Source organism: Rattus norvegicus, chromosome 13 (genome assembly GCF_021556685.1).
Source record: "Rattus norvegicus strain SHRSP/BbbUtx chromosome 13, alternate assembly SHRSP_T2T, whole genome shotgun sequence".
Lineage (NCBI taxonomy): Eukaryota > Metazoa > Chordata > Mammalia > Rodentia > Muridae > Rattus > Rattus norvegicus.
This window is the reverse complement of record NC_141546.1, coordinates 33799771-33812739: the sequence shown is the minus strand read 5'-3', so window position 1 is coordinate 33812739 and position 12969 is coordinate 33799771. Positions and strand designations below refer to the sequence as shown.

The following is a 12969-nucleotide window of genomic DNA, read 5'->3' as shown; positions in this document are numbered from 1 at the left end:
ACCTGGGTGCTTGTCCAATTATTTTACTAAACTTGGGGAAAGATACAGCACATTAAGCATGAAAAACCAGGGAGTTTACTATCGAATGCATCAACTAATTTATAATTAAAATGAGCATATTAGCTATAATAAAACAGCTTCCATTAAACCTGAAATAGATTTTCCTCATAAAATAAAGGGTTCGTCTAACCTTGTCTCATGGCTAACAAGCCTACTCAATCCTTTGATAATTCCAATATTGGTCATTACAGCATTCCTCATTGGCTCCTTTAGAATTCTCAGATAGACACAGTCCTAAAATCTACCCCACAACAGTTCAACCAACACTGGCAAAATAAAAACTTTCAGCATAGGGAGACACTTAGTAAGGAGCATCTCTGGAGGAAGAAACTCCGTTAGAAAAGCAGTATCAAACTCCAGTTGGCGGGTCAGTGAAAGCACCCACCATGCAAAGTGAGGACATGAGTTCAAATCCCCAGTACCCATGTAAAACCAGGCAGGCATGGTGGTGCACCTGTAATGCAGTGCTCAGGAGGTGGAGACGCTGGGGAAGGCAGGGTTCCTGGGATACTCTGACAGCTAGGCTAGTCAGACCGTCACCATGGCGATGGTCCACCACACTCCTTTGTCAGAAGTCCTGACTTAGACCCCTCCCTGTAAGTGTTCTACCTGTGAGTGAAGCCAGGTGGCAGGTCCCCCTCCTTCTGCATCCATCCCTTTAGAACCCTGACCTTTGAGTTCAACTGCTTCTGCTCAGGTCTACGTGTAATCACTCACAGGATCTCTATACGATAGAGGAGGCTGATTGATCTGCTCCGGCCCCTCGAAGCCGAGACATCAGAATAACAGTGACAGATATGAGGCACAGTGACTGACAGATTGCCACTACTAGTTGTCATATCCTGGTGCCCTTCTAGCCCATAGGAGAAGAGGAATCAGCTAGTCTCTGTCTCCAAGTTCCCCACCCCAGGCCCCACTTCCTTCCCCTAGCCTACAGTGAAGGAGCCTATACTTGATCCTGCAGAGAGGAGAGTTGTTTGCAGTGCTAGTCTACATCTGCTTGGCTCTGCTCACATTCTGGTCTTTGTTTCCTGGTTTTGATGGGGATAGTGTCTCACAGTGGCCCGTGACTGGTCTGGACCTTGCTGTGTAGCTGAGGATGAACTTGAACCACTGATCCTCCTGCCTCTGCCTCCTGAGTGATGGGTTTACAGATGTGCACCACTACACCTGGTTTTTGCAAAGCCCAGGGCTTTGACAGGCTAGGCACTAGGCACCCAGGCCACCAATGGAGCCACACCTCCTCCCCCAGCATTTTCAATGAGTCCTTTTCTCTTTGTGCAAAGCATTTGCAACTGAATACCTGGAGCTCAGTCCTATGTGGAGATGGACCTGGGTTTACAAGCAAAGTTAATGGGGAAAGAAATTTAACTTAACAAATTTGCACTTAGAAGGCTGACCTGTAGTGGGGCAGAAGAAATGCTGGTTCCTTACCCCACACTCTTTATACAAAATAAGGAACCTTCAAAATGCAGAAGTACCACAAAAATAAGTATATACGTTTACAATCGTAGGAAAGGCTCCAAGCAAACAGAAAGCAGGAATACTAAGAAAATGTAGGGATAATGAAGGACCCTAGTTCTTACTAAAGTGTAAGAGTTATTAAGAGGCTTGGCCTGGCAGAAAGTAGTAGGTTATGGGGACCCTAGGGGCTTTTGCCAGGTTTACACCCACTGCCTCGGGTCAAGGCTAGGCCAAGTACCAGCTTCCTGTCTCGGGTCAAGGTTAGGCCAAGTTCCATTCTCCACCACAATTCTCGGGAGGAGCAGGGACAGGACATTCTTGAAAATCCACAGAATGTACTGGCTGATAGTCACCTGGCCCTCTGGTCCCAGATAGAGCTCAAAGGCATGTCATATAAGTTTAAACTGTAACCTTGCTGATGGAACCTGTACCTCTAAAAGTATAAAAACTGCTTGTTATAGCCATTCAGGGTCGCCTTCTAGTCACTAGCCATAAATAAACCTCTTGCGTTTGCATCAAACTCCATTCTCCTGTCTCACTTGGGGGGTCTCCTGGTAGCTAAGACTCACTTCAAGCCTTACAATAACAATAAAAAAGTAATAAAAACCAATGCCCTGATACAAATATGGTTAACAGTCATTAGCAAGGGATTGTCTTAATTGTCCAAACTCAGGCTAGACTCTAATGAACTACACAACTGAGGATAATCCTGAATTCCTGGCCACCCTGCCTCTGTCTAAATGCTGGGATCATAGGTGTGTGCTTCTACCCCCAGCTTTGTCTGCATGCTATAAGCCAATGATGTGCATTACTTTTAATTCTAATTAACTTATCTTCAATTCTAACCAAAGAGCTGTAGTAGAAACATGAAAAAAGGCAACTGTGCTATTGAATCTGTAAAATGAAAGAACAAAACCTTTTCAAATGCCTAATCAATATTAATCAAAAATGAGGAGGAACAAGTATTTTTATATAGTGTTGATAAGAACATAAATTCGGGGGTGTAAGAAGAGAAATCTATAAAAATTTTAAATCTGGGGTCTAGGGTCAGTCAGAACTGAACTTGCTGTGCCCAGTGCTGGGGGAGTAGGACAGGCAGATCATGGGGTGGGCCAGCCTAGCTGTTCACACAGTGCTACATCTTCCAAGAGTTAACCCTAACAAGAAAATCACGTCAAGTATTTTTAATCCATGATTCATAGTAATACTTTAATTTTTAAATCGTGTGTGTGTGTGTGTGTGTGTGTGTGTGTGTGTGTGTGTGTGTGTGTGCACGCACGGACAGATCCTCTGGAAGAGCTGCCAGTACTCTTAACCACCGTGCTATCTCTCTGTCCCAATAATACTTATCATGTAAGATCTTTTAGTGTTTGTGTGCATGCAGTACCTGAAGAGTCCAGTAGAGGGCACTGAATCCACTGGAGCTAGAGTTACAGATGGTTTTAAGCCACTTGCCGTGAGAACCTTAAACTCCTGTACTTGGAAAGAGCAGCAAACACTTGTAACCCCTGAGCCATCTCTCCAGCCAACTCTAACGTATGTGGGTGTTTGATTTTTATACTCTGTGCACACTATGTAGGCAAGGCTGCTCTCAGCCTCCAAAGTGGTAAGATAGCAGGCAAGCCCTCCACACCCAGATAGAAATAAGCCATTGGTGGGAGCCACATAGAGAAAGGGAGGGAGAGAAGGAGAGAACTGCCAATCACAACAGGTTACATCTGTATCATTCTCTTTGTCTTTCTTAAAAGGAAACCACAGAAACAAAGAGATCGGTGCTGTCATTCCCACCCCTCCCCTTCCCGTAACAGTGGGATACCCGCAACCACAACTGGCAGATCCAGAGAAGGGAAACCAGAACAACCAGACTTCAGGTTGAGAGAGAGAGAGAGAGAGAGAGAGAGAGAGAGAGAGAGAGAGAGAGAGAGAGAGAGAGAGAGAGAGAGAGAGAGGCAGCTTCAGTGAGACGGCTCATTTATTTGGGGGGAACAAAGGCTATTTATTTAAAACTTTGGGAGGGTGAGTAGAGCACATGTTCAGCATGGTGGGAGGGGCTCAATTCCCAGCATCATGTGCTTATATTATAGCTGCACACTGAACCACAGCAAATAAATTCATAGCGTTCAGCAGGTGGGGCACAAGAATCAGGTCACATGACTAGTAGGCATCTGACCTTGTCTGCACAGCACTGAAAGCCTCCCCACTCATCCCAACCTGGGAATCCTCACCATACAGTGGACTTCAGATGCATCCTTCCACCGTTCCTCTCTGCAACAATGGGACCACTCAAGAAGCAAGTTAGAGACTCCCTACTGTGAGCCCAGCTGATGCCAGTGCCTCCTCCCTCGGGCCAAGCCTGGTTATCTCTCCTGTTGGAGGGTTCCCACTAGAAAGCACCCTACATGCTTTCTTCTAGGTCTGTCACCTTGGGCTACATGAGCTACATCAGGGCCATCAGGAATGTTTGCTGGCCGATAGGCAGGTCTGAGGATGACCTGCATTCCCCAGGGCACACTGGCAGAGCAGTCGAGCAGAGGGCCGGAAGGTATGCAAGCCTGGCAGGCGTAAGGCTGGATCCCCTGCGTTCCAAAAGACATCAGAGAGGGAGGGAGGGAGGGCGGGAGGGAAGGGAAGGAGGAAGGAGATATAAAGAAAACCTTACTGTTTCCCAACCAAACCCAGCAGCTCAGTATCTCTGTATTACAGGAGTTCAGCTGAACTAAGACTGTGCACACCCCACTGCAGAGGCCATTGGGTAAGGCTTTGAAAAGTGAGAGTGCCCGGGGCTTGGGAAGGTCTTTAAACTCTGCATCCACAAAACCGGTTCTGGCTGGCGCCTGCTGGAGCACCAGGTTCCCCGGTAGCCACATCACTGCAGCCCAGATACTCAACAACCCCTCAAAGGCCCTCCCTGGGAACCCAGGGCTACACTGGCCCAGGCTCAAACAGGTTGAGGGGCTTGGAGTAACCAGAGCTGGCAGGCTTACAGACTCCAGTTCCGGGACTGACAGACACTCAGGAACCAAGGACAGCGGCTACTCCGGGACTGTGCAACTTCCCAAGCTGGCACCTCTCCACTTGGCAGAGTTCCCAGCCAAACAGCTAGGAACCCAGCAAAGCTGACTCCTGTGGCAAGACACATGGCACATGAAGCCTGAGCTTGACGCTCCCATAAACATGGAAAACACATGTTCACATGACGCTGGGTTGTGGGCTTTTTAGACTGATCCATATCAGCTTAAGAAAACCGGGCAACTGCAGCTGACTCTGGCTATGCATGGTAGTCTGTGTCTGCAAAGTTGGCCATCAATTGATCAAGACATGTTCTGTCATGTTCTGTCATGTGTGTTTGTAAAACTGAATTCACAGATGACGATGCCGTGTATAGAAAGTTGTCTGCCACACCAGTTAGCTCTGGAAGGTTCCTTCTCACACTTAGGAACAGTCAATGATTCAGAGCTACACCTGGGGTGTTAGATGTAGCAAAAGACGGGCTCTGGGAGATGGCTCTATCGGTAAAATGCTTGTCTCCTAAGCACGAGAACCTCAGTTTGGACCACAGGAATCTACATTAAACACGGCACAGGGGCTGGTGAGACGGTTCAGCAAGTAAAGGCCCTTACTACTCACGCTGGCTCAGGGAGGCCGGAAGGAAGACACAGCACCTGAAGTAGGTGCCGCTACGATGGGCGCATGCATGATAGAGAGGTGGAAACTCGGTGGAGAGACGGAGAGAAAGCTAGGCTGAGGGGCTCAGTCACTGTGAGGAAGGTGGGACTGGAGACTCCACAGCAGTGAGGAACAGGCAGATATGAAGAGGCCATGGTGGGGTCCTGGCCCGGGCTGCCACTAAGGGCCATGTCTGGGTTGGTGGTCTTGCTGAAGCTGGGCTCTATGTCATGGTCTGTGGTCCTGGTTACCACCAAAGGCCAAGTGAATGCCCGTGGTTTGGCTGCACAAGAGACTGCGTGGCTATCTGAAGGACTTGCTGTTGCAGGGAGACAAGCTGATCTGAGTGGCCTGCACTGCCACCTGAGGCCTCGGGGACACCCAGGCCCATGCTGCTGCTGGGAGCCACATCTGAATCCACGGTCCTGAAGCCAGGATCTGTGTTGATGTCCCAGGCTGGCGTTACCACCAAAGTCCAGGCCAGTCTCTAGTATGGACTGCTGCCTGAGGGGCTGTGCTGACCTGGCCTGGCCCCTCTCCTACACAGCACAGTAGAGCTGACCCTGATGGTGGGGGAGGGGTGAGCCAGCCCCAAGGCCATGAGAGCAGGAGGGCCGACCCTGTCTCTTGCCGGCTGTAGCACTAGGTGAGTTTGTCCTGGTGGTGAGGGACAAAGAGTGGGATGGTCTCCTAGGACCTCCCAGGCCCAGATCTGGTGCTTCAGGTTGGCCCACCCCAACACCTACTCCATCTCTGAACGGCTGGGGCGTGTGTAGGGTCCAGTCTGTAGGATCTCCATGACACAGGGCAACAACAGGGTATCAAAGCCTTGTCCCAGTGAGGCTCCAGGATAGACAGGGTAGCAGAAGCCAGAGGCTGTGAAACAAACCAGTGACTCACTGCGATGATCCTTTGCAAGTAAAGATGTGTAGACAGAGGGTACACTGGGGGACACACTGTGACATACACAGCTTTCATGACAAGGTTTTGTTTTTAATTCTATCTTATTTTATTTTCTTTGGGAGGATCGCAAGGACAAAGGGCAGATATGAAGGGATAGAGAACATGATGTGAAATTCACAAAGAATCACTATTTTAAAAAGCCCTTAACACCGAGCACGATAATGTCAGTTTTATTCTATGATCCCGCACAGTAGAGGGAAAAGCCAAATCCTGCAAGTTGTGTTCTGACCGCCATCATGCGCTCCCAACACACACACACACATACACACACACACACACACACACAGATATACACACACAGACAGAGACAGACACACACACATACACACATACATACATACACATACACACAGATACACACAGACACACACATACATACACACGGATATACAGACACACACAGACACACACAGACACACACAGACACATACACATATACATACACACTGACACATACACACAGACACACACATATATATACACAGACACACATATACACAGACATACAGACACACATACATACAAACATACACATACATATACACTGACACATACATGCAGACACACACATATATACACACAGACACACATATACGCAGACATACATACATATAATTTTTAAGTAAAAAAAGTTGTGTCTGGGAAGATGACTCAAGGGCGGCTGCCAAGCCTACTGACCTGTGTTTGACTCTTGGGACCCAAATGAAGGAAGAGACCCAATCCCCTCAAGTGTCCTTGGATCCCCACAATGTGGCTGGCACATGCACCTACTACACTAATGAACGTAATTCTAAAAGTTAATGAGTCACTTTAGAAGTCATTCCTTAAAAGAATGAAAAGGAGAGAGGGAGAGAGGAAGGACAGAAGGAAGGACGGAAGGAGGGATGGACGGAAGGCAGGCAGGCAGCCCGGCCACCCGGTATACCAGTACACGCCTACAGTCGCAGTGGTAAGACGGTAGCCAGAGACAGGCAGATCCCTAGAAGCTTAAGGGAGAGCTAGCCTAGCCTACTTGGCAAAGTTCAAGGTTATTAAGAGACCTTGTCAAAAGGGGTGGGGGTACCTGAGAAGGGACATTCAACGTTGCCCTTTGACCTCTACACATGCAAAGCATACACGCACACATACACTAAATATATTGTAAACTGGATGTCTGTTTAGCTGAGGATCTGAAATGAGAAGACCAAGTGTCGTCCTGTCAGCCCCGAGCTGCGCTTGTGAGCACAGAATGACTGACACTTTTTGTTGCTCTGTAAGAGCCAAAAACTGATCAGAGCAAGCACTCGAGGCATGCCTCTCTGCTTGGGTAATCAATAACGATCAGTGAGCACCGGACTCCACAAACAGCCTGGGACTGACCACATGACCAACGGCCGCACGCTGGCCTCTGCTAACTGTCTGCTTTCCTTTCGAGACAGGGTCTTGCTATGCTGCTGGGGCTGGTCGTGAATCTGGACTCCAGCGATCCTTCTGCCTCTGCTGCCCAGGTGCATCACCATGCCTAGCATCACCTTCAGTATCTGGTGCGAGCTATTTCCAGCCTCTAAAATGAGAGAATCCAAAATACAGAATGGAAGGAAGTCTTGGCCAGCTATTTGTCTGACAGAAGATCAGTGTTCAGAATATATAAACACCCAAAATATTAAACACCAGAAAACAAAAAATTCAATGGATAAATAGGCAAATGAATGACACACAAATCAAACCAAACACCATTGAGAGAACATCTTTATTTCTGTCAGAGTAGCTGTCATCACACACATACACACACACACACACACACACACCTTGGCTGATTGTGTAATTCACTGTTGTGAATGGTGCCTCCATAAGCATGTGAGTGTCTGGATTGTATGGTGGATTGTATGGTGACCATAGTTTTCTCAAGTTGTTACCTAGCAATGGGATAGCTGAAGGTGACGCTAGGCATGGTGATGCACCTGGGCAGCAGAGGCAGAAGGATCGTGCGTCTTGGGGAGTCTGGTGTGGTGGTCAGGTTCTATGTCTGTGGTTTATGTGTATGTGATTCAGTCACAAAAGAGTGACAGTATTTTTGGTAGGAATATGGATACAAGAAAAATACTGTGATAATCAAAACAAAGGAGGATTTGGAAAGACAAACACTGTTTCTCTCATACGTGGGAAAAGATTAAGGAGCAGAGCAGAAGGGAGTCTATTCAGAAAGTGGGGCAGAAAAGGGAGAGCAGCAGGTGGGTGCGGAGAGGAACGGTGACAAGAATCAAAGCATCTTATACACCAGTATGAAAGTCCCCAAGGAGCCCATTATTCTACACAAGCCTTTGAAAGGGGAAAAAGTATCAGAAGTTCTAAGTGTAGGAAAAGAATTCACACGAAAACAGCAAGGACAGAAGACTTTACAGATGCTGGCTCCCTCTGTGTCACACCAGCAGGCTATGCACCCTCCGACCTCCCTCCGTGCTACACCAGCAGGACTGTGCACTGTCTGACCTCCCTGTGTGTCACACCAGCAGGACTGTGCACCCTCCGACCTCCCTGTGTGTCACACCAGCAGGGCTGTGCACTGTCTGACCTCCCTGTGTGTCACACCAGCAGGACTGTGCACCCTCCGACCTCCCTGTGTGTCACACCAGCAGGGCTGTGCACTGTCTGACCTCCCTGTGTGTCACACCAGCAGGGCTGTGCACCTTCCGACCTCCCTGTGTGTCACACCAGCAGGGCTGTGCACTGTCTGACCTCCCTGTGTGTCACACCAGCAGGACTGTGCACTGTCTGACCTCCCTGTGTGTCACACCAGCAGGGCTGTGCATTGTCTGACCTCCCTGTGTGTCACACCAGCAGGGCTGTGCACTGTCTGACCTCCCTGTGTGTCACACCAGCAGGGCTGTGCACTGTCTGACCTCCCTGTGTGTCACACCATCAGGGCTGTGCACTGTCCGACCTCCCTGTGTGTCACACCATCAGGGCTGTGCACTGTCTGACCTCCCTGTGTGTCACACCAGCAGATGAGGAGTTGTAGGAGTTGTCAGCCTGCTGTCTTCTTTAAGCTTTTCCCTCTACTCTTGCTTTTTAAGGTAGGATACAAAGTAACAGATTTCCTAATGGCACCTTCATACTTGGTGTCATGTCCCGCTTTTATGCACCTTCCCCCCCCTCCTCCCTCCTCCCCCATCAGCTTCCCCCTCCCTCCTCCCCCCTCCACCCCCCCACCCCCGTCTCCAGCAGCTTCCCCCTCAGCTTCCATGTCCCATGCATTTTCCTCCTGCTTTTCCTTTCCCCTACTGTAAGATCTCGTCTTCCTCTTGCCTGGTTTCCTTTCTATGCCCCCCACACACTCACACACTCACACACTCACACACACTCACACATACATGCTTCAGAGTCAGTGTGTAAGAGAAAACACGAAATACTTGAATTTGTGACTCTGACATACGGTAACATAATGACCTCCAATTCCATGCACTGCCTGCAAATGTTGGAATTTTGTTTCTTCACAGTTAAATAAGATTCCACTGCATATTCATTACAAATTCATCTGTTGACGGTCACCTAGGCTGCTAGGTGGGCAGTGTCTCTGTGATATGTTGATTTAGAGCAGTGGTTCTCAACCTGTGGGTCACAACCCCTTTTGGGGGGTCAAACAAGGGGTCACCTAAGACCATCAGAAAACACAGATATTTACATTGTGATTCATAACAGTAACAAAATCACAGTTATGAAGTAGCAATGAAAATAATCTTATGGTCGGGGCCACCACAGCATGGGGAGCTGTGTTAAAGGGTAGCAGCACTGGGAAGGTTGAGAATCACCAAGCTAGTCTTTCATATTTACATTCAAGGCTGTTATAGCTGGATGACTCCTGGTTTTAGCTGAGCAGCCTCGGTACTGTTCTCTATGTACGAGTTTACATCCCCACTAAACGCACACAATGGCTGTCCTCCCCCACATCCTCGCCAGCACTGTCAGTTATCTCCTTGATGACAGCAGCTCTGACTACGGTGAGATGGAATCTAAGATTTCTTTCTACCATGAGTCCCAGGGCTTGAACTCACGATGCCTGGGAGACAGAATCTCAACTCAGCTTTGATCTACATTTCCCTGATGACTAAAGATATTGGCTTAAAAAAATTAAGTATTGACCACTCTTGTCTATTCTTTTGAACACTGTCTTTTCAGTTCTTTAGGGCATTTATTAACTGGATGGTCTGCTTTTTCTGGTACTTTTCCTAGTTATTGTAAAGTCTACATATCCATCCCCTGTCTGACGTTGATAAAGATGTTTTTTCTAATTCACTAGCCTTGGCCATTTCCTCTGCTGTGCTTCTAAATTTATCTAAACCCACCTGCCAAGTTTTAGGATTATAACCTTGGAGTCCTTCTCAGGTACCCATGATGGGTGTTTGTTTGTTTGTTTGTTTGTTTGTTTGTTTTTTAAGTGCAGTGCTAGAGGGGGCCAGAGGCACCGGATCCCCTTGGAACTGGAGTTGCACGCTCTTATGAGCTGCCAGACATGGGTGCTGGGAACTGAATTCAGGTCCTCTGTCCTTCACTGACCAACTCCCAAGTGTCTGATTGTGTAAAAGTGTTTTCCTCCCCACAGTCTCTACGTTTCAAGCCTTACACTGAGGTCTGTGGAAGGTGGGGGCTGTGTTTGGTTTCACGAGTGCCGGAGAGGCTGCCTTTAACCAGCACACGCTCTTGACACCTCTGTCAAAGTTAAGTGGCTGTGGCTACGTGGGTTTATTTCTGGGTCCTCTGTTCTATTCCATGTGTCTGCGTGTCTGATTTTGTGTATGGCTGGAGATTGAACAGGCACCTGAATGGAATTATTTTAGAAACCAGGACCATTTTAGAGTTATATTTTTTCTATCAATTCAAGTTTTACAAAACTCAGAACTTCCATAGAGGGTGTTTCCTTTAAAGGTCTTAACTGCATAAAATACAGCTTCCCAAAAAGTATGGTTTAACCACAAGCAAACCAAAAACAATCACATTCATATTACCTTACGAGCTTAGTTTCCTATTTAGAGATCTGTGTTATAGGTATAAAAGTTTACTGTTTTAAGTTTTTAGTAATTTTATTTATTTGGTGGGCAGTTGTGGGTATGTGGTGGTCTGAGAACAGCTTCCAAGAGCCTGTTTTCTCTTGTGAGTCAGGGAGGGAACTCAGGTCACCAGACTTGGAGATGAGTACTTTTACCAGCTGAGCCACCTCTCTGTCCGTTTTCTTTAAAAATAAACTTGCTTTGCATGTGCAATACTACAATGGCTTCTTGTTTTATTTATTAATTATTAATTTGTGCATGTGTGTATGTATAGGGAGGGTATGTCACATTACACAGGTCACAGGTTAGAGGTCAGAGGTCAGGGGTGGGGCTCATGTAGTGAGGCTTGGATGGCAAGTGCGTTACCTCTCAGCTGCAAGGTGGTTAATTTCCGTTGCTGGTTTGACTTAGGAACACCCAGGAGAACAGCAGCGCATGTCTGAGTATATCTACCAGGCATGTGCATCACAAGGACTCTGACCTAAGGAAAGGATTAGATGAACTCAGAGGACAACAGCACCTCAGGAGGCAGTGAAAGGCAGTAGGCGGGGCGGGCTGGAAGAAATAGATCTCTAGGAACTTGTCCTTGGAAGTTTGCTTTGGCCTTTTTATATATCCCCTCTTCTCTACTTCCTGTCCCGTATGGCATAAGCCCATCAGTAATACCATCACCATCAGGATGGACTGAGTCCTCTCCTATACACCAGTGCCTCTGCAAGGATGGACTGAGTCTTCTGCTGTACCCCCCACATGAATGGACTGAGCCCTCTGCTATACACTCCCCCCCACCACCACCACACACACACATGAATGGACTGAGCCCTCTTTTGTAAACATCCCCACACATGAATGGACTGAGCCCTCTGCTGTAAACATCCCCACACATGAATGGACTGAGCCCTCTGCTGTAAACATCCCCACACATGAATGGACTGAGCCCTCTGTTGTACCCCACACATGAATGGACTGAGCCCTCTGCTGTACTCTCCCCACATGAATGGACTGAGTCCTCTGCTGTACCCCCCAACCCTATGAACGGAGGACTGAACCCTCTGAAACTATGAGCTCTGATAAACCTTTCCCCTTGAACTTGTCTCTTGGGTATTTTGGTCACAACAACAAGAAAGTAACTGAGAATAATGAAACTAGCAAAGACGGCCAGGTGTAAGACATGAAACGCAGACTGGGGAGATGGCTCAGTTGGTAAAGCGTCTGCTGCAGAAGCTTGAGGCCTTCGGTTCAATCCCTGGGCCCACTCAGTAGAAGCAGAGAGCTGACTCCTCCAAGTTGTGCTATCCACACACACTATGGGACCTGTACTCTCCCACATACATACACAAAGTAACATATACAATAAATGTATAGAATCTAAAGACCAATGATAATGATAGTATAAAACTAGGGCCATCAACGATCAAATGAACACCTGCAAACTTCCTGCCCTTTTTCTTTAGTTTCTTACATTCTGCAAACCAAAGTACCAGTATTCTAGAAACATGGGTGTGACCACATTTCACTGACAAAAGTTTTAAGAAACACACTTCCTACGTTAATTCAATAATGACTGTAGCTGGAGAGATGGTGACTTAGTCACTGTTGTATGGCTGTGAAGAGACACCATGACCATGGCAACTCTTATAAGAGGGAAGCTTTGACTGGAAGCTTGCTGAGAGTTTCAGAAGTTTAGACCATTGCCATCTTGGCAGGAACCATGGCAGCAGAGAACATGGTGGCAGGCAGGGTGATGCTGGAAAAGTAACTAAGAGACAGGCAGGGGGAGAAAGAGAGAGGG

At 47.6% G+C, this 12969-nt stretch overlaps 1 protein-coding gene across 8 annotated transcripts in view; it reads right to left on the bottom strand.

Annotated features, from left to right (window-relative positions):
* Positions 1 to 12969, bottom strand: part of C13h2orf76 (similar to chromosome 2 open reading frame 76) — an 84478-nt gene that overhangs the window by 55844 nt on the left and 15665 nt on the right. For 2 of the 8 annotated variants that reach the window (XM_087580102.1, XM_087580101.1), the window contains exon 2: positions 11544 to 11658. The exons of the other annotated variants lie outside the window; for them this stretch is intronic. The gene's annotated coding sequence lies outside the window, so the exon portion shown is untranslated. The remainder of the gene's footprint in view (positions 1 to 11543; positions 11659 to 12969) is intronic. 8 annotated transcript variants of the gene reach the window in all.